General features: G+C 34.0%; 1 protein-coding gene across 1 annotated transcript in view; it reads left to right on the top strand.

Annotated features, from left to right (window-relative positions):
• The first annotated feature begins 2,844 nt into the window (after positions 1 to 2,844).
• LOC311436856 (uncharacterized protein) overlaps positions 2,845 to 24,398 on the top strand; it is a 169,421-nt gene continuing 147,867 nt past the window's right edge. The window contains exon 1 of the mRNA XM_084519384.1: positions 2,845 to 2,868. The gene's annotated coding sequence lies outside the window, so the exon portion shown is untranslated. The remainder of the gene's footprint in view (positions 2,869 to 24,398) is intronic.

Below are 24,398 nucleotides of genomic sequence, written 5' to 3'. Positions count from 1 at the left end.
ATATTCTTTAAGTATTCTGAGTTTTTAATCTGAGAAGATGGACCGTTCCTGGATTTTTAAAGGTGAATTGAATTGTATTTGAAAATAAAATTTCACTAGAATATTTTCCAGCCACCTATTATTCATTATAAAGAAACCACTCTTCAGCTAGCGTTTCTCCTTTGTTATTGGATCTTATTGTTAGCAATAAAGTTATAATTAATAATCAGTGATAGTAGCAGTTTTGGATTTGGTAAGTGACACCTTGTTATAGAATGCGGTATAACTACCTAAGAAGGACTTCATGTGAGCTACATGCATCTAAAATCAGGGAAGTAAAATGAAATGTTTAATCCAGTTTGAGGGTTCAAAGGGAAGGGATCACAATAGGCAGAACTTAAATTTACATGTAGACAACTAGAAGCTAACCGTGTATATGAAAAAAATAGATAAAAAATCACTTGCAATGACATCATTAAAAAAATATATCTTGTTTTATGCTCATGTCAGTGGGCATGGACGTGTCAACTGTTAGGGCTGAAACGTCTTCTTTTTTTAATACCAAGCCGAGTAGACAAGTCCTGGTGGCATGGGCTGACTGGGGACCATGTGGAAATGTTTCTTGCTGGTTACTGCTCTTACATGCTATATCTTGATCCACACAGTGAAAGATTCATATTCCTAACTCCCAAGTAGTTACAAGACATCTGGACTATTTTCATGGAACAAGAAGCAAAATTTCTTCTTTATGAACCCTTTTCTGTGTTTCTTAATTGCAGACCATTTTTCTGGCAAGTACTAATCATGGTATGTTTCAGTTGGGAGAGAATCAAATGAAAGCAGCAATGAAAGGTATTTTATTTATTTCGTTAGTGATGATAGTAAGAAAGAGCAGCTAAAAACTCCATTAAAATAAATAGAGTGAGAAGAAACACCTATGTGACTCTAAAACTGGTAGGTGTAGAAACTGGGGAATTTGTCTTTTTCAGAAGGACTATAATGAAGGAAAATAATGATCAACTTTTGTTCCCTGGTCTCCTCTGATGTTTTTCAAAATGCTTCATAGAATCACAGAATGGTTTGAGTTGGAATGGACCTTAAAGATCATAAAGATCCAACCCCCGTGCCATGGGCAGAGAAACATTCCACTAGAAAATATGCACGCTTAGGTGTGATGTTTTTGTTTCTGTATAATGCTTTCTCTGAGATATGATTTTGCTTTCTATATCTTTAAAGGAGCTTTTGTTCTGAATATCAGTGCATGAAAAGGAAGTGAAAAATAATAATCTGTTCCTATTCTAAAACACATGCTAGTCTTTATGGGGGGAAAAATATCAAAATCTGCTGCTACATTTATAGCATTGAGAATTTGGCATTTGCCTATAGCATCCAGCTGCTTAAGTTCCTCACATCTTGCTGTTTAGAAAGTCAATTTATTTTTTACAGAACTTATGTTCTTATACAGATAAATTTGAGACTATCACAAAATGAGACACAGTAATCAATTTAAACTCAGCAGTTGCCTGCTATTAATTGCCATTTACACACATTTAAATGCAAAGCTCATGATAGCTCTGATTCATAAAATGTTAAAGATACTTTTAATGGGGAAAAAGGCTTGAACTCTGTATGTGGCAATAGGAATTTGCATTCCTTCTCAGGTAGGCATCTTACAATTCTGTAAAGGTTTTCCATCAACACAGGCTTGTTATTGTGGCTTTTAAAGCTAACCAGGAAGATATTTCTTGATTTGCATTATAGTGCATATATTTATTGCAGCATATTGAACAATAAGTTACAAGAAAATCAGGTAATTTAACTAAGATATGGTGTTTAATGTGTTTTGGTTTATGTTTATCCTTAGATAACATTAACTGATAAAAAAATGATGGGTTCTGTAGATTTAGAATGCTTACTTTCATGCGCTAGCATCGTTCACAGAAGAAGGCCCATGCAGCTCCAACCTGCATAATCTTAAGTTTGGAGATGTCAGAGAGACATAGTCATGTACATCTCTAGTCAACACTTATTCTGGACTTAGTTTATGGATAATTTGTATGTTTTATCACCACGAAGAAAGAAATTGAGAAAACACAACAAATGGAAAACAAGAGATAAAGCTCATTTTATCTTGACAATTTTCTCTCTCTATAATTTTGTATAATCATTTATATGCATACACTAATACATACATATATTGAAACTTAATTATCAAATTTATATAGTGTTCAGAACATAAAGAAAGACCACTTTCTGTGGTTCATCCAAAACTATGCTATAACTGACGCAAATGAAATTTGCTTCAGAGTTCCAAGAAAATGCACCCAGATACTGGATTGAAGTAAAAACTACATAAACTGCAGTTAATCGTTTCTTCCTGTGTTTAGATTTTAAATAGACAGGATGTCGCTATTTTATATAATAAATAGAAAGCTAGAAACATGAATAACTGTGTTATTTTATGCCCAACAAGTAAACAGTTTTATGATTCATTGAGCAAGTGATTTACCTGGGAAACCATTTGATTATTCTTAAAATACCATCTGGACAGAAAGTAGTGATCCAGTACAGACAGTTAACAAGCAGTGATGAGAAGTAGAGCTAAAAGTGTTGCAGTGTAAGTGTAAAGCCTTTGCAAAGGAGTCAGTCTGAGAGAGTTTGGTTCCATATCCTTTGATTAACAATAGTGAAAAATGCAACTTCAGGTGAACTCAGTAATATTAATTTGGTCAAAGGAGTGAAATTCCAGCACCAGGAGTCTGCAATTAAGCTGACATTTATTCATTGACATTTATTGCTCTTCAACAGCAGATAAATAGAGTGATAAGATCAGGAAGAACTTCATGCGTTGTTATCAACAGATAGTATACAACGGTTTTATCACTTGGAGTAAGTGACATTTTTTCAGATTATTTTTATGGTGATTAAACAAAACTTTTTTTTTGGAGAAATGCTCCAGGGTAGGCTTAGATGAGATATTGGGAAGAAATTCTTTACTCTGAGAGTGATGAGGCAGTGGAACAGGCTGCCCAGAGAAGCTGTGGATGCCCCATCCCTGGAGGTGTTCAAGGCCAGGTTGGATGGGGCTTTGGGCAGCTTGATCTGGTGGGTGGCATCCCTGCCCATGGCAGGGGGATTGAAACTAGGTGATCTTTAAGGTCCCTTCCAACAAAAGCCATTCTATTATTCTGTGATACCCTTCAACCACAACAACAACACCTCCATATTTTATTTTTAACATCTAAATAGATGTTAAAAAAATAAGCTTTGATTGCAAAACTTCAGCAAAATATTAATTAACTTGAAAGTTCTAAATCCATGTATTGTTACTGGTGGTAATGATCCTGATTCAAAGCATCCAAGATAAATACCAATGAATTCTACCTCATTGAGATCTTTTCAACACTAGTATATAAAAGCCCATGATGTCATGACTGATGATTTATTTTTTATTTTTTCTTGGCCTACCTTTGACTTGAATTAAATGTACTTTCTGCTTATATTCGTATCATAGAAAACCTAATGCTTTCCTACTGAATCTCAGTGTGAACATAATAACATCTGGGCAAGTCTGTTTAGCTCAGTGTCATGCTTCAAACAGTAGTCAGTATATGTTTGGCCAATATATAACAAAATAGAAGATGTGGAAAAACCACAAGGCAAATTCCATGAGGAACTCTCTTGATATAGCTCTTAATTGAGTGAAAAAGTTGTCATATGCATACACACACACTCACAATGTGAATCTTGCCATACAGGAGGATTTCCACTTACCGTATTAGTAAGTTTGAAAATATTATTTTGTGGCAAACTTCATTTCCTGAGGTCCAGCTTCTAATTTACAGGAATGTTAATTTTGTGGGCTGAGCGTGAAGTCATTTCAATATGTGAGAAAGTGGCAATTACCCTAGTAATTGATCTTAACATTTAGTGGCAAGAAAATGTGGCAGTAATACCTGATGAAAACAGAAGAATGATAAAGGAACAGACAACTGAATGTCAAGAAAAGACTTGTATAACAGTTTTTTTTTGGCTAATTCAGAAGGGTGTATCCAAGAACTCAGTTACTATATGTGTTGCAGGCAGTTTCATACAGTAATTTAATCAATTATGTATTTTAGATGAACTGAATCTCATCCTTAGTGGGGGTAAATTGATGTAGTCCAATTACCTTTTGTAGTTGCAAATTTAACTAGTATCTTTGCAAGCCTTCTGATATTGCATAATGTGATGAAGTATGCAAGAATGCCTAAGCTGGAAGGCTTCTGTTTATCAATTGTTTTGCAGAAAAAGCTTGTAAAGATTTTGACTGACTTTGTAGGCTGCTCTTACTTTCATTTATTTATTTTTATATTATATTTGAACCTAGAAGCCTCAGTTAGGCCAATTGATGTACAAACATCAAAAGGCGTAGCCATTTCTCAAATAAATGAAGTCACATGCATGCTCAAATGTGTTAAAAAAAGCTGAATTAATAAACTGAAGGGAAGATGAATAGTGACAAAATGTCTTGGTTAGATATTGTGCGTGCACCACTTCACTCAGGTGAGGTTCAGTTAGTTGCCTGAGCAGACTGCTAGACTAGAAGGTAAAAAAGACCTCTCCTGCCTGTTCCAAATTAAGATCTACAAATTGTTCATCACACAGAATTGTAGTTTTTTTTTTTTATTATTATTATTATTTAAATTTTAAGATAAATGTTAAAATTTAAGATAAATATTAAGATGCATCTCAGCAGAATGGTTGAGTAATACTGAGTATTGGAATAGTTATTTATTTAAAAACAAAACAAAACATGAAATGATGAAATAAATGGTTTGTTTCAGAATAGAATCAATCCTCAGATGCTTTCAAGTTCTGCAAAGGATTTTCAGCTGTCTGTTCTCATGATCCTTCCATACTCTTCCATTTTTTTTAATGATCTTGTTACCCACAGGTTTGTGCCTGGTGCATCCCACCAATAAGCATGCAGAGGTGGAATCCACACCAAGGTCTTTTAATTAAACAATTAATTATATAACTGCATAGTCAGGTACTTGGCAATCTTTCACAAAGTAAGCACACCTTGAACTCGAATCACTGTTATTTATATACAGCAAACTTGTGAAACTCTCTCTGGCTACTTTTGTCTCTTCTTTTGATTGGCTCGCCTAACTTATCTCTACTGAGTTTGTGCATTACAGAGGACTGGTAGGGTAGGGTGGGGTGGGGAACAAATCTCACGTTTGCATTTTGATGGGTGTGTTTTTACTATGTTAATGACCCTTAATGAGCAAAAGATTACCATTGGTGATTCTGGTATCTTCCTTCAGCTGTTTTCCTCCTTGTTGTCTAGCTTTCATCCCTTATCTCCTTTGCTTCTACTAGATTGAGGCTACCTTATTTCTTCAAGGTTTCCTTGTCTTCTTCAGTTTAAGACTACAATCCGAGAGATCCTGAAGTTTAAACGCCCTTCTTGTGAAAAGAAGGGGGATCCGTGCATCTTTTTATTTCTTTTGTAGGTACTTTTTTCCTTTATATTGTGATGTATCTCAAGGTCTGAAGTAGCTCAGATTGATCTGTTGGGCAAGCTGTTAAGTCCATTTGTCTGTATAAGCAAAGATAAGTCTTAAGCATCTTGTGTAGGGATGTTTTTAATGTGGTTGTGACACCACCATTTGAATGTGTGCATGGTGAAGGAAAGAAAATGCTGGTAACTTGGCTGATTTCTTCCTTGGATCCTCTATACAGTTATTTTAAGGTATGATAAGAATTTCTTGAATGATATAAATGGAAACTGTCTCTGTAAGAGGATGCAATTTGCTGTGTGGTTAGCAAAACCTAATTACCAAATTCTGGGTCATTTTAAAAGTTTGAGTATTTTCAAAATTGCTTTCACGGTGCAGTTGCTGTGACACAGATGTAGGAGTATATATAGTAATGTGATGTTTTGCTTGTCGCTCAGATTTTTTGGATGTATTAAGTCTAAAATTTTGGTTACTATTAAGTTCACTGAAAAATAGAAACTTTTTTTTTCTTTATAACAATTTTTAAAACCACAGAATTCTACTCTATTGATGTGTATAACTTTATTTTTATTATGTAATATTACTATAAGAAATATATAACTTATATATAAGCTACTGTTTTATAAATTTACTACTTAAAAAATAAGTTTGTATCTGGGTCATTAAAATGCAAAAATCAGTTTGAAGCCTGTAGGGACTGATGACAGTTCTAGATCTTTAGAAATAATCAGATGACAGTTATGCGGTTTCATTATTTCAATTTTCTTAAAACCATTTCTAAGTAGCTTTACTGCCAGTTTTAAAGAAAGATAGTTTCTTTTATCACCAAGATAGAAGTGTGGGAAAAAAATTGCATTATTGAGAAAAGGCTGACAGAATCTTAACTGTAGCAGGCACTAGCAGGTGTCACTATAAAAAAAAAAAAAGTGATTGAGAATGATGGCTATAAATAGATGAGCCATTTTAGTCATTTGCCTTTGAAAGCAGTTTAATAATTCCATGCTGAGTCCCCTTTCAACAAATTTAATGAAAATCAGCATGATGTTGTGGCAGTTACTATTGGATTCTTTTACCATCTTCTTGTGTTTCATGGTGTGAGAGATTAAAATAGCATCTAATAAACTAGTATTAACGGTTCTACATTCCTCATCTGAGGCACGATTGCATACAATTCCTCCTCCTCTGGAGGGTGCCCCTGTTTTTCTGTTCATTGTTACTATGTCTAGGAACTACGAATTGCTAAATAGCAATTCTGTGGCTTTATTCCCTATTCATTACAGTTGTCGCTGTGGAGTTACTCTGAGGCATTCTGAGCAGGAAGTAATGATTTGATTTGCAGCCTACTGTGAAAATTTATTAATCTGAATGGAGCCTTCTGAAATTCTACTTGATGAGCAGAAGAATAACAGATGCTTGTATCAATGCAGTTTTCCATTGCTTTCCAAGATATGAGTAAGAGAGCAATCTTTTAAGCCTAAAAAAATGTTTTTATTCTCAATAACAGTCATTTAAAAGTATTTTTCCTCTTGTATTTGCTCTTTGCATTTAGAATCAATGATCAAACTATATGTTTATTACAAAGCTTGAGGAACTGTGCAATTTCAAAGGAGTTCAATACAGGGCTTAACTGCTTGGTACTTCTTATGACTTAATTATTTTTATACTTCATGGTTTCCAGTAAATTCAGAGTCTGGTATAACAATGCAGAAAGATTCATGACTTCATTTTAAGGGGCTATTTTAGAGACATTGTTTGTTTTCTTATGAAGCTTCAGTATACTGTTGGGCCAGTGGGAGACATTAATTCTTGGATGCAAAGTACAATGCTCATAGTGTTCTTAGTTTTTTTTTTTTCCAGGTTTGGGAACAGCTCTTAGAGCTACTGGTTACCCACAGTGGAAGGGGAAGGTTAGTTAAATATTTAGACTGTGTATCTATACATGCAATATATACAGTACACTATGAATTAGAGGCACATTCTCTAGCAAATAATAATAATGGAAGTTCTAAAATAATCAGAAATTTGTATATCTTGGACTCCACTAAGAGATAAGTTTGCAAGTAACGACTTGCTGACTTCCAAGAGCGATAGAGACCAAAAATAAAAAAACCTTTACTGTTTACTTTCTAAGTACAGGGATTCTTATTTCTTGATTTATGTATTTTACATCAAAGTTTGTGTTTCCTTGTCAGCAGTATGTAGCTTACCTATTACCGCAAGTGTCATATCAAGGACTTCCCAAGCCTCCTGGATTTTTACACCCAGACTAGTTTCTCAAAAAATCTTTTACATGCTTCTAACTTCCAGTGGTCTCAAATCCTGCAGGTTTCTGGCTGCTTTGTTCATTTTTGCTGAGTTTCTGGGACTTAAATGGAACAGACATTTTATGGTAGCCTCTTGCAACAAATAAGTCGTTAGAGAATCTTCAGTTAGAAACATAGTGCAGCTAGAAGTTTTCCTTTCCCCAGAGCAGGATACATAAAATAACATTAACTCATCCTATTACCTTTAATTACCCTTAACTCTCCAGTTCCCTCTCTTCTCCCCTGCCCTAGAGGACTGTGATTGTTAACTTTCTCTTCTGTGGCATAATTTTCATCACTTTCTACAAGCGTGAAGAAATATGATTTTGGGGGTCTGATACTGCTATTAAAAAGATTATTTTTTTTAATCATAAATTAAATAAAGTTAAATCCTGTGAGTGGGTGGTGTGATGTAGTGTATTCAAATGCATTTATTGCTGTAAGAGTCTGTCAAAGGGTACTGTTTGTATACTTTTTCCCTCTAATTTCCAAACAAAACAGGAGCTTTGTTCCTAAAGAAAATGTTTCCCCTTACTATACAAAATGATGAATACTTTGTTATGAATTTTCCTGTTCATTTAAATATGGTTATTATATATCTGAGAAATACTTTCTTGAATAATTCCTTTGAAATGAATGTGTAAAGCTAAAATGTAGTTTTATGGAAGAAAATATTTATCTGAACTTGCAAGCAAATTGAAACAACACTCCCCAAAGTTGCTTGTTATGAAAAGTAGTATTACAGTGCCATTTAAAGAATTGTAGAGGATTAAAAAAAAAAAAAAGGGTTGAGTGACAATGAAGACTTAAAATAAATAAATAAATAAATCTGTTTGAAAAATAAATATTATATGCCATAGATTAAGGAAAGGTTGGATGTGGTGCTGAGGGACATGGTTTAGTGGGTGACATTGGTGGTAGGGTGGTGGTTGGACCAGATATCTTGGAGGTCTTTTCCAACCTTAATGATTCTGTGATTCTTTGTATTTTCAGAATACAGTGATGTCTTTTTTCATATCAAATATAATCTTATTTTTTTTCCACTGTGTATGTTTCTTTATTCATTCTTGCAATCAGATGTATTTGTCATATGAAGGAGTTTTGATTGTATTAGTGTGCAATGACTGTGTTTTTATGGTGAACAGTGAACATGTGGAAAAAAACACCAATGTGATTACACGATTACCAAGTTAAAGCAGAACAAAAATCAGAACAGAAAGGCAAGGAAAAGGCATAAATATTGTCCCACTTCTGGGTAAGTTTAAGTAACTATTGAGATCTACCATGAAGTATGTAGCTTTCTCTGGTACAAGAAGAGTAAAGGTGATTCACATGTTCAATATTTCAAATGTTCAACAGTGTCCTTGATTGATTTTATTATATTGTGTCTTGCATTCTTAGTTCTTTGTTGGCAATAAATGGTGGATGTTTTCCAATAATAGTGATAACCTCAGTGTTGATGGGTGTGGGAATTTTTATCATCAATTAGAGAAATAAAAATACTTGCACTCAGCAAGAGCTACTGGAACTGCACAGTTGTCGAGGAGTGGGGATACATCTTCCTGAAACACTTATTTTTAGGGAGAATACTTAGGGCAAAGGAATAAATTTCTTCTCTAATTTTATGCCTTTTTCTAAAGAGCTTTGTGTTTGATACAGAATTTGGAATTAGGTCCTTGAATCAAAACAAACAAAAAAAAACAAAACACAACAAAACCACCACCAGTACCCCCTTGTAAATCTAGATTTTTCACTGGGATCTTATTACTTGTATAATTTCTTTCTTTTTCATATGCTCTCATAGAACCGAAGTCTCCTTGTGAAAATGGAAATACATGCCTTGATGCATGATATGAAACTGCTTACAAATATTGTTCAGCCAATTACAATATAAGCCAGATGAAATGCTTTGAATGCTATTCAGCAAATTACAACATGGCTTTTTTTTTTTTTTTTTTTTTTTTTTTTGAGATGGTCCCCATGTGGGGATGGTTCCTCCATGCCAGAGAATTGTGGATGGAAAGTGTTCAGTTTCCTGGAAGTGTTCAAGCGTGGGGCTTTGGGCAGCCTGGTCTAGTGGGAGATGTCCTTGCCCATGACAGGGAGGTTGGAATTAGATGGCCTTTAAGGTCCCTTCCAACCCAAATGATTCTGTGATTCCCTGATTCTATATTTAAATTTCCTGTGTACAGTAGGTCATTTTTCAGAGATATTTTATAGAGGTAAATTACAGTGGGATGACATTTTACACATATAACAGGGCTGCTTGGTAATCAAATTTCAGTTTTGTGTAGAAAGCTTACCTCACTTATGTAAGGTATTTGCTATTGCATAATTTATTTTTCATGTGAGTACATCGTAATGTTTTTAGTACTTGTCCAAGTTACCACTACACTGGAAAAATATGTTAATGTAGTGTTAAATTGCATAAAGTAGTGGCAGTAGAGAAAGTTGGCGCATACACAAGATAACTAAGGAAAGGAAGAACCAAATATCATGCAATATGGTTTAATTGAGCAATTTTGCATGAACAGCAGCATGACTTCCAGAAAGGAGAATTATAAATGGTAAATGCAAGGAGCTGAAACTAAGGAGGATGGTAATGCTGCCAAGAGAAATATTATTGGAAGTTCTGATTGTCAATTGCCTTTTATATAAGGGTATTGATGAAACCAGTTGATTTCACAATGTCATGGATTTCATTTAAAAAAAAAAAAAAGAACTTTTTTTAAAGATGTGATTGTAGACATTTCTTTATAATCTGATAAAGCAGAGAGCAGCTGTCTACTGATGGTGGATTCAAGAGAAATAAGATTGAAATTTAGAGTGTAGCATTACAAGAGAAGTGAAAGCTTAAGCACATGTGGAGTAGTAGCAATGTACAATGCAAACGAGTGGTGTTGGTGGATGGCACCACCGCAGCACTTGAACCAAGGTTCAGGTTTCTGGACTAAGCAAACTAATTGAAACTCTTTAATAATTTGAAAAAATGGGTCTTATTGCTTGAATTTGAGATATTTCCTTGTGTTTTAGACTGTTAGTCTGTTAAAGAATAACATTTAATTACTAAACTGCTTATATTACTAGATGTGCAGTGGTTTAGAAATGACTTTTATATAACTATTATTCAGTATAGCAATAGAGCATTCTGTCTGAAAGGATCTTTTGGCTAGGTATATGTCAGAATATAACTACTTAATCTTCCTGTAACCACAAATTTAAATCTTCTCAGGGCCCAGCTGAGCACTCACCGGTAGAGCAATAAATTTGCAAATTTTTTCATTTTTTAATAAGCAGTGAAAGTTATTGGAAATATTGTCTAAAGGGCATCCAGTGAACAAATCAATGGAAGCTTTTTCTTCTATTATGACAGTAGGAATATTTCAATATCCTTTCTATCTTGGTAAACCCAAATAAAGAGATACCAAGGATTTTGTTTTAGACCTAATTTTCTAGTGTGTGCTAGTCATATGTTATTGTTTATTTCATTTATTATTCCTTTGTTTAGCAGGAGGATTACTAAAACTGTAGAGCATTGGACTGTAGTGGTACCTCTCTTGGGTCTAATTTATTGCATCTTCAATATTAATAAGGAATTGATTTTTGAAGTTAATTCTTGATATTGATGGATATGCTGCACTGATTTCCTGATCAGATTTACTGTGTTGGTTGTTATCAGAAGGAACTGTTGTTTCGCTCCAGATGCAGAGCAGCATAAATAACCTAGACAGATGTCATTAAAGCCTCATAACTATGAACAAATCATCTGAGCCTACAGAGACTGTTGCTGTGCACTTCAAGAGTTTGCCACCTGACACTTAACATTTTCCATCACAAATCATTTGAAAAACAGCTTTAAGTACATTGATATGTTTCTGGCCATCCCATTTCTTTTTATGCTATGTTCAGGTCAGGCTACAGGTCTGCGAAGAACAGCTTTAGTCCTGTTTCTACATCCAAATAAAAAGTACATTAATTTTGTAATAAAAATGTCTTTTGAAACACTGCAGATAAAGATTTGCTCTAAATCAAATGTTTATATAACATGATTTCAAGGAATACTTCATAATTAATTTCTCCTTTTATGTGGGTACCATCTAACTTGATTAGAATATTCTCTTTTGTTATATAGCTATAAATGACTAAGATATAGGTGTTTATGACTTTTTCAGGTGTGAGGGAGTTAAATTCAGGTGTTCTGTGTTTTGATAAGTTCTTGAAGAAGCAGTGGCAATGCTTGAAACTTTTCTTCCCTTCTGAGGCATATTGAGTGTTTGCTTCCAGTAGGTATGATACCTGTGAGAAGAGGCTGGGGGATGCCCACGGCCAGTTGCAGTTGGCTCTGCAATGCTCTGCACTGCAGGACACAGATCATCTACTAATCAGATCTTAAAATATTGTAATATGATTTTTTTTCCAGAGTTTCCTTTCTGTTATCTGAAAGGCCTGCATAGACCAGTTAAAGTTGGAGTATTTTTTCCTAGTCAGTGAAGCAGTCCTTAGTTCACCCAGTGTGAAACATTGAAAGAAACCTCACTATAAAATATATACTATATCAAGTTGCATGTTTTACCGTAATAATTTCTGAATGCCTAGAAGCTGAATCTGTGAATAGTTGTAACTCTGTATGGCTTGAAGTTCTGTTTCAAAATCTGTTGAAATCAATGGAAGTCATTGCATTGATTTGGGCTAGGTTTAGGTCAGGGTTTCAGATATTTAATTGGGGTTGTTGTATAAGAAATTCTCTCTCTTTTTTTTTTTTTTTTTTTTTTTGCTATGGCTCTCTAAACAAAACTGTACAACAAAGTTGAACCAAAATTATTTAACCTATGAAATATCATTGTAGTCTGAGTTTTTTACAGAAACTTATACTCCTCATTGGAAATTGAGATGTTAAGGTTTTTGAAAATTTTGAAATTGAGAATAAGGCTTTTCACATCTCAAGCCTGAAGATGTGTATCTGTACGTGTCTCAATAAAAATACAAAGGGAGAGTTTGGTCTTTTAAAATAGTTGGGTGTCCTTTCAGATAAAATTATACCTAGATCCTGATTTTTGGCTGAATACCAAGTCACCTTATTCTTGAATAAGAATAGGAGGGGCAGAGTGTAATACTATGATAGTCTTCACTTCAGAAGTCTTTTTCTTAGCAAGAGAGAAATTTTTCCAGTTCTACTATGTAGTTTGTTGCAAGAGAGGAATACCTTGGGATATACCTTAACACTATGTATTATAAACACAAGAAAAATATAATAAAGAAAATGTTTACACTTAATTAACTAAAAAAGAATACATTAGTTTAAAAAAATGTTTGGAATAATTTTCTTTGAAATAAGCTAATATATTTGAATCAAATATTAGTTTTTCAAGGAAATTGTGACATTTGAGTAAAAGTGCATGCTGTGCTGAAAACATGCTGAAGAATTGCTTTTGGAGGGCCATAAAAAGAAAAATAATAAACTAAGCTTTTGTTATTTACCTGTGTGGGAAAGATCAAGTTGTTTGTATTTAGCTTTGGCTTTTGCATTTTCATGTGTATGTTATGACTGGAAGAAAATATTCTAAAGTAGCTTCCTGTTGAGTACGTTTTTCACCACAGTTTGTTTTGTACAGCAGAAGAGGAAATTAAGAGCATTTTATTTACTTGTATCAGTTTGATGTGTTTTGAGGAGTAAAGCTTACAAAAGCTCTATGATAGTTGAAGTATATCTACCTGTCCCCACCCAGGTACTGTTGATGATTACTTCAGAAAATAGAGATACAAAATCTCTATATAATGGCCTACAATAATGAGCAAGTTGAGAACCTTTTCCAGTCTTAAGAAAATATTCATTTCCTCTTAGGGATGTTCCTACAGCATTGCAATATAGTACAATACATAAATGGTGAAGCGTATATGTTTCTGAACTGTGTGATATTTGACAATACCAAATGGGATACCTCCAGGAGGAATTAAGGCAGATATTTTGATGGTATATGGCTTACATCAAGTATTTTCTTTAAATGACTAGCATCTGTTATTTAATAAATTAAAAGATCCAAGCGGTACTGAAAACTTTCACATTTCTTAAATGCGCATGTATCAGCCGCTTACCCATGTGTACAAATACTTAAATCTGTATACATGGCATTCACAGTTCTATTAAATTATGCTATGGTTTTCTAACTTAGATAGGATTTGAGGCACTGAGATGTAACGTTTTCTTGCACCTTTACAATATTGAAAGATTACTTTTACGGATTTTGAAAATTAACCATTGTTTGATAGAATCTGAATGGTTGATGGAACTGGAAATATTTGTACTTTTTACTTGCATGTCTTGAATACTATAGCCAGATTTTTTCTATTTCATTTTGATGTGTTAAGCTATAGATTCACAATGACTATGATAAAGACATTAAAAAATTATGCAATAAATAATGCAGAAGACAATTTAGCTTAATCCTGCAAAATACATGGGAAAAGTCAGAAGTAACTTTTTACTATGACAGTTTCTCAGTAATATTAATGAATGATACAGTCATTTAGAAGGTGCCTCATCTTTTTATGTCTAGTATAGATATTAGTAAAATTGCATTATATTCTGAATCAAAATGAGTTACAATTACATGACAGTCCTTATGCATTCAGATATTTGAAACTGATTTGAGAACTACAAGAGAATATGGTTATATTTTTTTAAAGAGCCTTCCACTGAAGAATTTATATTCCTTAATGAGTACTGCATATCCTAAATGTTCCAGTCAACCTACTGTTTTGCCTAGTAGAAATAGGCAACCAAGTTAAAATATACTAGGCACCCAGGAACCACCAGCTACACAAAACTTGATCATGAAGTCATTTTTTTTGATTATACAAATAATGAAAATGTGAGGTCATTGGTATTCAGATAAATTTAATAGATGCCACCATCTTTATTTCTTAGCTTCCAACTCTATATATTAAGAAAAACAAACAAATAACAAATGAATAAAATATAGAAACATATGGACTTGAGATAAAGAGGAAAAGCTTTTTTTTCTTGATGTTTAAAAAAAAAAAAAAGACAAGGGTCTTTTAAGTGATGCTTTTTTGTGTTCTTCCTGGCATGTGGTGTGTTTACAGATGGTTCAAAAAAGTATACAAAGGCAGGGTGAACAGACTAAGGATACTTCATCTTTTATTTGTGCTACAGTCACTCAGAAGCTTGTCAGATCATCTGTGTGGGCTATGTAGAGAGTACACAGTAGGGAGTACTCCATGTCGACTGTCAAAAATCATTAGTCATCTTACTCATCAAGCTGTAGACAAAAGGGAAGTGTTATCTTAGTGTTTAACCTTTATCTAAGGACTTGAAAAGTTGCAAAAAATCCCAGACCGAGGACACTGTGATCCTGAAGTTTTAAGACTTAATATACAAAGTAATAAATTCATGGCCTAATTTTGCAAAGTGTTGTTTAGCCAAATACAGTACTGGTAAATGCACCTATAAACCTTTCCTACATAATGCATTAAAGTTGTCTTAGCTTCTGTAATCTCAGTCCAAGTTCCACTATAGTGAAACAAATCTATTGCTTTAAATGAAGTAGGATTTCATATGTATTTATTTATCACCTGTTTATTTTATATTGGGCTTGATGTTATATTCATTTACATGTAAATGAACATAATGTTATTTATTCCATGTTATATATCACTTCCAGAAGTTTCAAAGTTAAAATACCACCACTATTTCTTGTGAAAAGAACTTTTTTTTTTTAAATGTGAAGTAGTCAAATGTATTTCTGGGACAAGGGATTGTAGCCCATGTGTCCTTGTCTCCAAAGTTGGTGCTGTAACTACCAGGCTTGATTATCTGTTGTGTAGTGTTGCTGTGTAGGCTTTTCTGTGAGGGTTAGGAAGAATGAGTGAGAGTGGCACAGCTGGTGTGTAGTTAATGAGGAGTAGAAACCAATGAACCAGAAAGTACCTGCACAAACTGAGCGTACCCTCCCCAAAGCTATAAATAGGCAGAGGCCAGGACAAGCAGCAGGTTTTGGCCAAGTTGAAGCTGCAAGATGCTGCAGGTGGACAGTGAAGGCTGTGTGTGTTATATATCTTTGTTTTCCTTATGTTTTGTTACAAATGTTTGAAGAGAATAAAACAAAAAAAAAAAACAACACACTGTTAGATAAAACACATTCCTGGCAGCATCAGTCTGGTACAGATTCTCCCATATTTTCTGTATGTGACCTTCAGAAGAGAAGGAATTGCTGGGTTGCTTTTTTTTGGAACGCAAGATGCCTGCCTGAATGCTGCATTTGGATCAAAGACTGATTTGCATTGATAGAAAAAACAAAGCAACAATTCTGAAATTGGTGAAATGATTTGAAAAAATGGCTTCTTAATGTTCTCTGTTGGTTATTGTTTGTCATGAATAAGGGAGACATTAGGATATGCTGCTTGTTTCCCTGCTGTATGTTAGGCAGAAGTATTTCTACCATACTGACTGATTTACTGTGGCATATATGTTAACCTTTTGATGCTCCTTGATAATTAGCACATAAACAGAATTTCAAAGACCTTTTTTTCCTAAAAAAAACAAACAAACAAAAAAACACACAAAACAAAACACAAAGTCTGTTTGTGTTTTGATGAGGGAGCAGGGGTTTAGTTTTGAGAAAAGGAGGCTGAGGGGATACCTCATAACTTTCTACAACTACCTGAAAGGAGGTTGTAGTGAGGAGGGTGTCAGTCTCTTTTCTCAGGTGACAAGCAATAGGGTACAAGGAAATAGCTTCAAGATGTGCCAGGGGGCTTAGATTGGATATCAGGAAGAAATCCTTCATGGAAAGGGTGGTGTTGGGCATTGGAACAGGCTGCCCAGGGAGGTGCTGGATACTGTTTGGAGACTTTAAATTTATTTATTATTATTTTATTATTATATATAGTTTACTATTTTTACTTATTTTATTATTTATTATGATACGTTTCCAAGTGTTTGCTAATAGCTGTCTGTCAGGTGAAGTGGAACGCCTGATTTAGATAAATCATTTTATTTTGGTTCTCCTTAGAGAAGAAACTTCCTGTTAATATCTCTAAGGTGGATAGAGTTGGTGAAGAGTAAATATTGGTATGTCAGTTGCACTTGATCATAGTCTTTCTTCAGAGTGATTATTTTTTTTATCTCATTGGTAGCTATGTATGTTAAGAAAGAAGCATTATTCAGGCTGTTTTTGCTGTCCAGGTATGCCTGCTAGCCAAGGTGAATTCTCTCTCAAATGATAAACAATTTGGAATAACAATTGCAAAAAAAAAAAAAAAAAAAAAAAAAAAAGACAAACATTATAACCTTTTAATAGCCTAAGACTGAAATTACCTTGTCTGGTATTCATGATGTTCCTCCAAAAAGGAAGCATTGTAATAAGACGATATACAAAAATATGGAGTAAAATCTTAATGTCAGTGTTGGTCATTTAAGGGACTTGAAGTAACTATTCTGTTTTAGTAGCGACCCTTTTTTTCAAGTTATTTTAAAAAATCAGATAGCAGTTCTGCAGTCCTGGGGGAGAAAGTCCAAAGTTGAATGCCATTATGTGAATTGTTGAGGGAACACTTCTTGTCTATTTCCTCCTTATTTTAGAAAGATAATTTCATGAATTTCCCCAAACTAGTTAAAAGCTTGTTTTAATTAATTTATTTGACAGGAAAATAAATAAAATATTACTTGTGTGATAGAAATTCTGACTCTGTAAGGGAGCCAGAAAAGTGAAGACCTTTGGACACTTAAAATATGACTTTGCAGATGAGGTGTTGAATAAAGCTTTCTTTGATTCAGCTAGTTGTACTTTAATAGTTACTGCATTCATTTTGACCCAGCACAATATCTAATTAAAAGTTTTTTTCAAATGACAGGTGAAAAAAGGAAGCTTAAAAAGATGTGAATATATGAGTAAGTGTCTGACATGATACAGGATCCTTTCAGAATGTCTTCTGTGGAGAAGTAAGAAAGTAAATGTGAGTCTAGCATCTTTCATAATTAGACCATTGTCCATCACCATGAGGCTGTCCTGACAAAGGTGTGATTTCAGCTCGCTTCTGACAAATGTCACTCATGTATGTGGCTCAAAAATGAAAATTTATGTATACTGTATTCAGGACTAGTGTTATTGCTTTGTTAACAAAACAAAAAATATTGTTCCGAGACAATCAAAAAATTGTTCTGGGATAATATTCTTTAAAAAAAAAAAAGGGAAAGAAATCCAGAATAAACACACACCTTTCTCCAGGATTTATGCGTAACTCACCTGTTCACCTAGACGGAAGTGCTGGACATCAGTCGTAAGCACAGTATTGAGTCCCCATCCTTTAGTTTGGGTGACTAACATATCACAAGCCTTTCAGTTTTTTTTTTTCTTCTAGAACTTTAGTGAAACATGAATAGTTTTGAACTGCTAAGAATTTGAAACCAATAACTTCCAATATGCCAGTAAAGTAATGGTAATTCTTGGCTTTACTTGTATAACAGTTTCACTTAGCACAAATGAGACTGTACCAACCAGACAAGTCCTTAAGTTAATGTGGCTATGAATTATTCTTCTAGCAAATGAGAAGAGAAATTGAGAAGGCTGAAAGAGCTTTAAAGGGCCGAGAAACCCATTTTTTTTCTTAGCATTTTATGTTATGTGTAACTGTGAAATTTATGGAAGAGTCTTCTGAAACCAGTGTCTCTGAGGATGGGCAGACAAACTAAAAAAATAAAAAATAAATAAAAAAAAGAAATAAAAGCACAATATTATTTTTTAAAATCCCCCAAACTGTTACTCTTTGTTATATTTACCCTGTTTTTTGTGATGTTTTTTACCCTGTTTTGTTGATTGCGTGCTTAAAGATGCAAAGTCTCTAGATAACTTCCAAATGTAAGATGCACATGTCAGATACTGTGCTTGACTTGCAAGACAAAAATTACTTTCCATAAAAAGTGAACTTGACTTTGCAATATATAAAATATGTAACATTTGCTGGTTGCTTTTCATTTTTTTCTTTTTTTAATGTAGTGTTGATTAATATATTTTAAAACTTCTGTATTGTGCTTAGAATGTTTTGAGAAATATAAATGGTAGCAAACAAATTAATACAATATTTCAGGGAAAAAGCCATTTCAGCTGAATGCTGAATTGTTGTGCTGGAGTGCATTCAGTTTATGTTCAATTGGCATTTTCTTTATTTTAATTTATGGATGTTGCCTCTTGTCTTATCTCTGGATACCAATAAGAAAATAAGTTCAGCCACTTCCAGGAAAGCAGGGATCATTATGCATAACAGTGCTTTTGGGAAGACAATGCAATAGCTGCAAATATCCCTTCTTCCTCCTTCCTTCTCCCCAGCTTTTATTGCTGAGTATGATGTCACGTAGTGTGGGATATCCTTTAGGCCAGTCTGGGTCAGCTGTCCTGGCTGTGTCCCCTCTCAGCTCCCTGTGGGGCCTCCTTGCTGGCAGGGCAGCATGAGAAGCAGAAAAGTCCTTTGCCACGTGTAAACACTCACTGGTCTACCACAACTAAAACAGCAGTGTGTTGTCACCACTGTTTGCATCACAAATCTAAAGCATGGCACCATGTAAGCCTCTGTGGAGAAAATTATCCCAGCCAAAACCAGGACAATGTCTTCATAACATAGAAAATGAATTCTGCCAAGATACAGATTCAGAAAAATCATTTAGCAAGTCCATTACTGGAATTCATTTACTGTGAGCCGTCATACAAGTTTCATGTGAAAATACTGATTCAGAAAACATAAGCTCTCACAAAGGATATATGTAGAAAACTATTGTACATGCAGAGTAATTTTTTTTTCCTGTAGACTTAGTAAAAATATGTAGCTTTGTGGTTGTATAATTAAAGGTAGTGCTGGCTGATGGCCGCATCATAGCGCTGTGACATTATACGGTTAGAGAAGACAGCTTTTTCTTCCTTGAAGTTATAAACAGCTGAAGCATCCAGGTTAAACTTATTTAAGGTGTTTGCTCCTGCCCTTTGTCCCTCACTTGAAATTATTTTCTGGATCGTTACAGTGGAAGCTGTAACATCATAAACATGGAAGTAGGCCTTCATTGGGGAGTAAGGGCCAATATAAATCCAAAAGGATTTTGCTCATACAAGTGTTGTTTTTTTATGCAACAGAAGGAAATAAAAAGCAAAGGCAAAAAAAAAGAAGTTATGTTTAAATGGAAGTTTTAATGTCCACAGGGAACTCTGAACTGTTAGAGCTTGGTGTACAAAACTTCAAATATCAGTCTAGCTTCATTAACATTTTTATTCATAGTTATGTTGCTTTGATGTTGGTTAAATCATTAATACCAGAACATAACGCTAAAGTTTTAAAAATGATGAAAGGGTAAATGCTTTATCTTTACTGAAATAATTAAATATGAAATAAGGAAGTTCATTTTGTAGAATAAATGTAGCAAGTTCTACTATTAGAATGAAATGAGGTATTCAGAAACTATGGAATAAATAGAAGAAGTGTATTTATCTCCATACTGAGTAGAAGTTACACATCTTTTAAAAACAGCCAACTTACACCAAGAAGAAAGGATGTTCCTACTGCCAGTCATTCACAGCACACCTGTGCAGGCTAGAACAGGTGAAAGAGTTAGGTCCTTGTGGCTTGCCAAGACATTTCCTTGAAGAAGATCTTTGCAAGTGGTGTGTGGCTGTGTACCTTCCTGCCCTTATATACAGGTGTGTTTCAGAAAGTGTGTGAGTTGCTTCTCCATATTTGATGATCAGCACCAAGAATGAACAGACTGATACTCGCTAGAAGATCCTGCTAGCAATAGCCCTAAGATCTGGCATGGTTTTTAATAGACACTACTTGCAAAGTAGGAAGCTCTTGCTTCCTATCAGTATTAAGAGGTTGTTTTGACACCAGGTAAAAACATTACTGAGTCATTGATCTTGTCAGTTGCCTGGTTTTTTAATAGTGTTTTTATTTCAGCAGTGTATATCAGAGCATAAAATAGAACTAGTGTATACGTGCAGGTTTCAGTGTGTTGGTTCATTCTAGATCCCAAGTAACATATCTTATTAGGCACAGGGGGAAGAGAGAGAGAGACCCTGACTGGTCTGACGTGGATCTTCATCTCATCTGTCATGCCTTATTGTCTTCTAGACCAGTGAGAAATGTATTTTTCTGCCATTGGCTAGTTTCTTGGTATAGTTCAAGGTGCATCAACACCTGCCCAATATTCTGTTGCTGGAGATTAACCTATGGCTGTCATTGATAATTTGTACTCTGCCTCAAGGGAAGCATTCAGTAGATTCCCTCATCTCCTAGTGCTGCTGTCTGCTTCACCACATGCCTAAAATAACTTAAGAATAGAGAACCACTCACACAAAGCCTCTAGATAATCTCCATTACCCATTCAAATCACTTCAGTGGCATCCTCCCTTAAGGAGTTGTTCATTGGCTCTCTAGAGTCATCCTTGTCTTGAAAATGGTCCTCCATGCTTTTATTCTCAGTCTAGCCAGTTAGGTGTTTGCTCAGGAGGTGGGGATTTTAGAGCAGCTCAGGGGTAAAAAGAAAACAAAGGATGGCTTAGAATTTTTAGTATTAAGAGGCAGTGAATTTTGGTTATATTGTGAATTTGGTTATTTTGGTTATACTTCTTTATATATGTATATTTATATATATGTTTTCCCTGCTTGCCAAGCTTTCCTGAGAGTAAAGGGAAAAGCACCATTAGGTAATGTCTGTGCTTCCCTAGCAGCTGAAAATGTGTGGATGTACAACTGTTACACCATTGTGTTATGACTTGGTGTTTAAGAATATATTGAGTAAATTCTGTGTTGTTTCAGATAATAATCAGATAATACTGATATAGGAATTTCCACCATATCTTATGAAGTCAAGAAATTATATGAAAAAACACGTTCAGTATAGGCCGCCTTATACCATGCTGTCTAAAAGAAAGCAAACCTCTTTTCTTAGTACGACATTTAGGGACAACTTACTTCTGGATGGCAAAAACACACCAGGTGAGTCTTTTTATTTTGTATTTTTTGTCCATATTATTGTATGACAACTGGTTTGCAGTGATGGTGGACTCATTTAGCCATTGGTTTTTAGGTGGGGCTATTTCAAATTTTAGATTTTGTTTGTCTTTTGATTCTGGGTTTTACTTTCTTTAATTATAGACTTAGTTTCCTGCTTATGATTGGATTGGATTTTATAGTCAAGCTTTCTGATTCATTTTTAGTGCTAATCTAGGTCTCAGTTTGGTTAACAAATATAATTCAAATGCAACTTTTTTTTTAATGAGATAAATGACTTGGAATTGCTTTTAGAATTTGGAAGCTTCAGATAAATAACAATTCTAAACCATGTCTTAGAAAAATGTGCAAGTCTGCTTATGAAACCACTACTGATGTTTGTATCAGTTTTATGGTTAATATTTCATTACTTAATGTATTGTACTGAAATGTAATGCTTTTACTCACAAGTATGTTGTGTGAGAAAATGTATTGTTTTAAGAAGCATCTTTATGTAGGATAGTTTGAGGTGGTAAATTGATAACATTGCAACATAGAGTTAAAACTACAGAAGTATTTTAGGGTATCCTAGAAGTATATCATCAAAAATAATTGGAAAATATTTTTTTCTGTAATTGCAAAATGAATCTCAAACACATTTCCTAAGTCTTGTATTCCTAGAATTTAGGGTGGGTCAGCCTGGTTTTGGAAGTTACCTCTTTTACCTTTTATTTTTTGATCAATTTTTAGGACATTGCAGGTTGCAACATCTTGCAGGAAATGTTGAAATAAAGCAAGTTAAATAAAAATTCCACTATTAAATCATACTTGTGATAGAGTTGGTAATGAAATAACAAGAACTTTTAAATGAATCAAAATATAAATGTAGATGGTTGTAAAAGCTGTCCTTGGTTGTTCCTTTGTGTGAAGCTAACTAGGCACTGGCCAATGTTTGTTTTCCAAATAAGAGGATATGTCACGAATTCCTCCCTGCACTTGCTATTATTTTTTTTCTGTGGTTTCTCTTGAGGGGCCAAATGTTGCAGGGAGATAATTGTTATGAGAAATAGTTCCTCAGAAGTAATCTGATGTATCTTGGTATACTTTTCAAAGAAAGATTTTTCTGAGTGTCAGAATGTTTTGTGACTACTCATGCCTGTTTTTAAATGAAAAGAATCAAAATGAAATAGGAAAATTTAATTCTAAAACATCAGTTAGAATATCCAAAGTTACTAACTGGCAGAGTCTATAAGTACTCAGCTTAATATTTGAAAGTTGTTGTGACAAGCTTAAATGAACCAAACTTTGGTTTGGTGTTTAAGATCTATGATTTGAAAATGTCTAGTAAAAAAAAAAAAAAAAACAAAACAAAACCAAATATGGTTACTGAATGTGAGGCTTGACTTCTACCATTCTTGGTACAACACTACGTAGAAGATTGCAACGCTTTCTTTATTGACAGTTTCTTGATACTAGCTAGAGTAAATTTAGGCCAGGACTGTGTGCATTTTACTTTTACCTGCTTCTATGGGGATATTTTATTTGGTATATTTTTTTCCAGTAATTGTTTAGAAAGCAGGAGCATGCATCTTGTAGATCTCATCATGAAAAGCAGTGTCTAGTAAAGAATTTTCATTTACTGTACTGAGTTTTCATTCAGAGCTCTGCAGAGGATTTTAGAGGGGAATGTTTCTTAAAAATATGAAAATAAAAAACAAAGCAAAAACACAGAAAATCAATGTAAACTTCCAATAAATTTCCAAAGGTTTGTTCAGTAGTAACTGTTAATAGAATGTGGCTATTTGTTAATGGGCTTAAATTTTTTTTGAGAAAAAGCTGAAAAATAATTGTATTAATAATAAATCTAGCCTAATATGAGGTTTATCATACATATTTTATCTTCTGTTCCATATATGTTTTATACAGTACTGAGTACAGGGTAGATGCTGAGTAGGGCAGACAGAAAATGAGGTACTGCGCTACTTCAAAGTCTGTCTTTCTCACAGAGAAAAATATTGAATCTTAATCAAAATATCATTTTGATTCTACACAGAGTCCTAAAATAAATTACTTTAGGTAACAAACAGAACTTATCTTTAACTCAACATGCAGGTAGTTCTGTCCACTTTTTTCAATGACTACAAGCAGTACCTTTGATATTAAAGTCAGTGTTGTGTGAAAACTAATTATTTCTTCTCTTTGCTTGTTGGATTGTAATAGTGTGCATGCAGAAACACTGAGGTTTTTAAACCAGTTCAGTTCTTTGACAATTCCATTGTGTGTATCCTGAAGTTTTTACTAGAATTTTTGTTATGTTAATTGGCCTTTTCTTAGGGAAAACTTCTTTTTGTACTAAATTAGTCTTTTTTTTAAAAATCACATTGGTTTCTCTGAGTATTCTGTATTTACTCTACCAGAAAGAAAAACATTGTTCTGTTCAATTTGATTCAGTGTGTTTAAAACAGATGTGAAAATACTTCCATTATTCAAATCAAGATTAACAGTGTATCCACAGAATTAAATAGTACAATAGAACAAAATTAGTTTGATTCCTCTGCAAGCTTGATTCTTCCATTGTTCGTACACTAGTACAATTTGTAGAGAAAGATCTTTATCT

The sequence above is a fragment of the Aythya ferina genome (genome assembly GCF_964211825.1).
Source record: "Aythya ferina genome assembly, chromosome: 4".
Taxonomy (NCBI): Eukaryota; Metazoa; Chordata; class Aves; order Anseriformes; family Anatidae; genus Aythya; species Aythya ferina.
The sequence above is the reverse complement of the archived record's forward strand: the minus strand, read 5'-3'. Positions and strand labels throughout refer to the sequence as shown.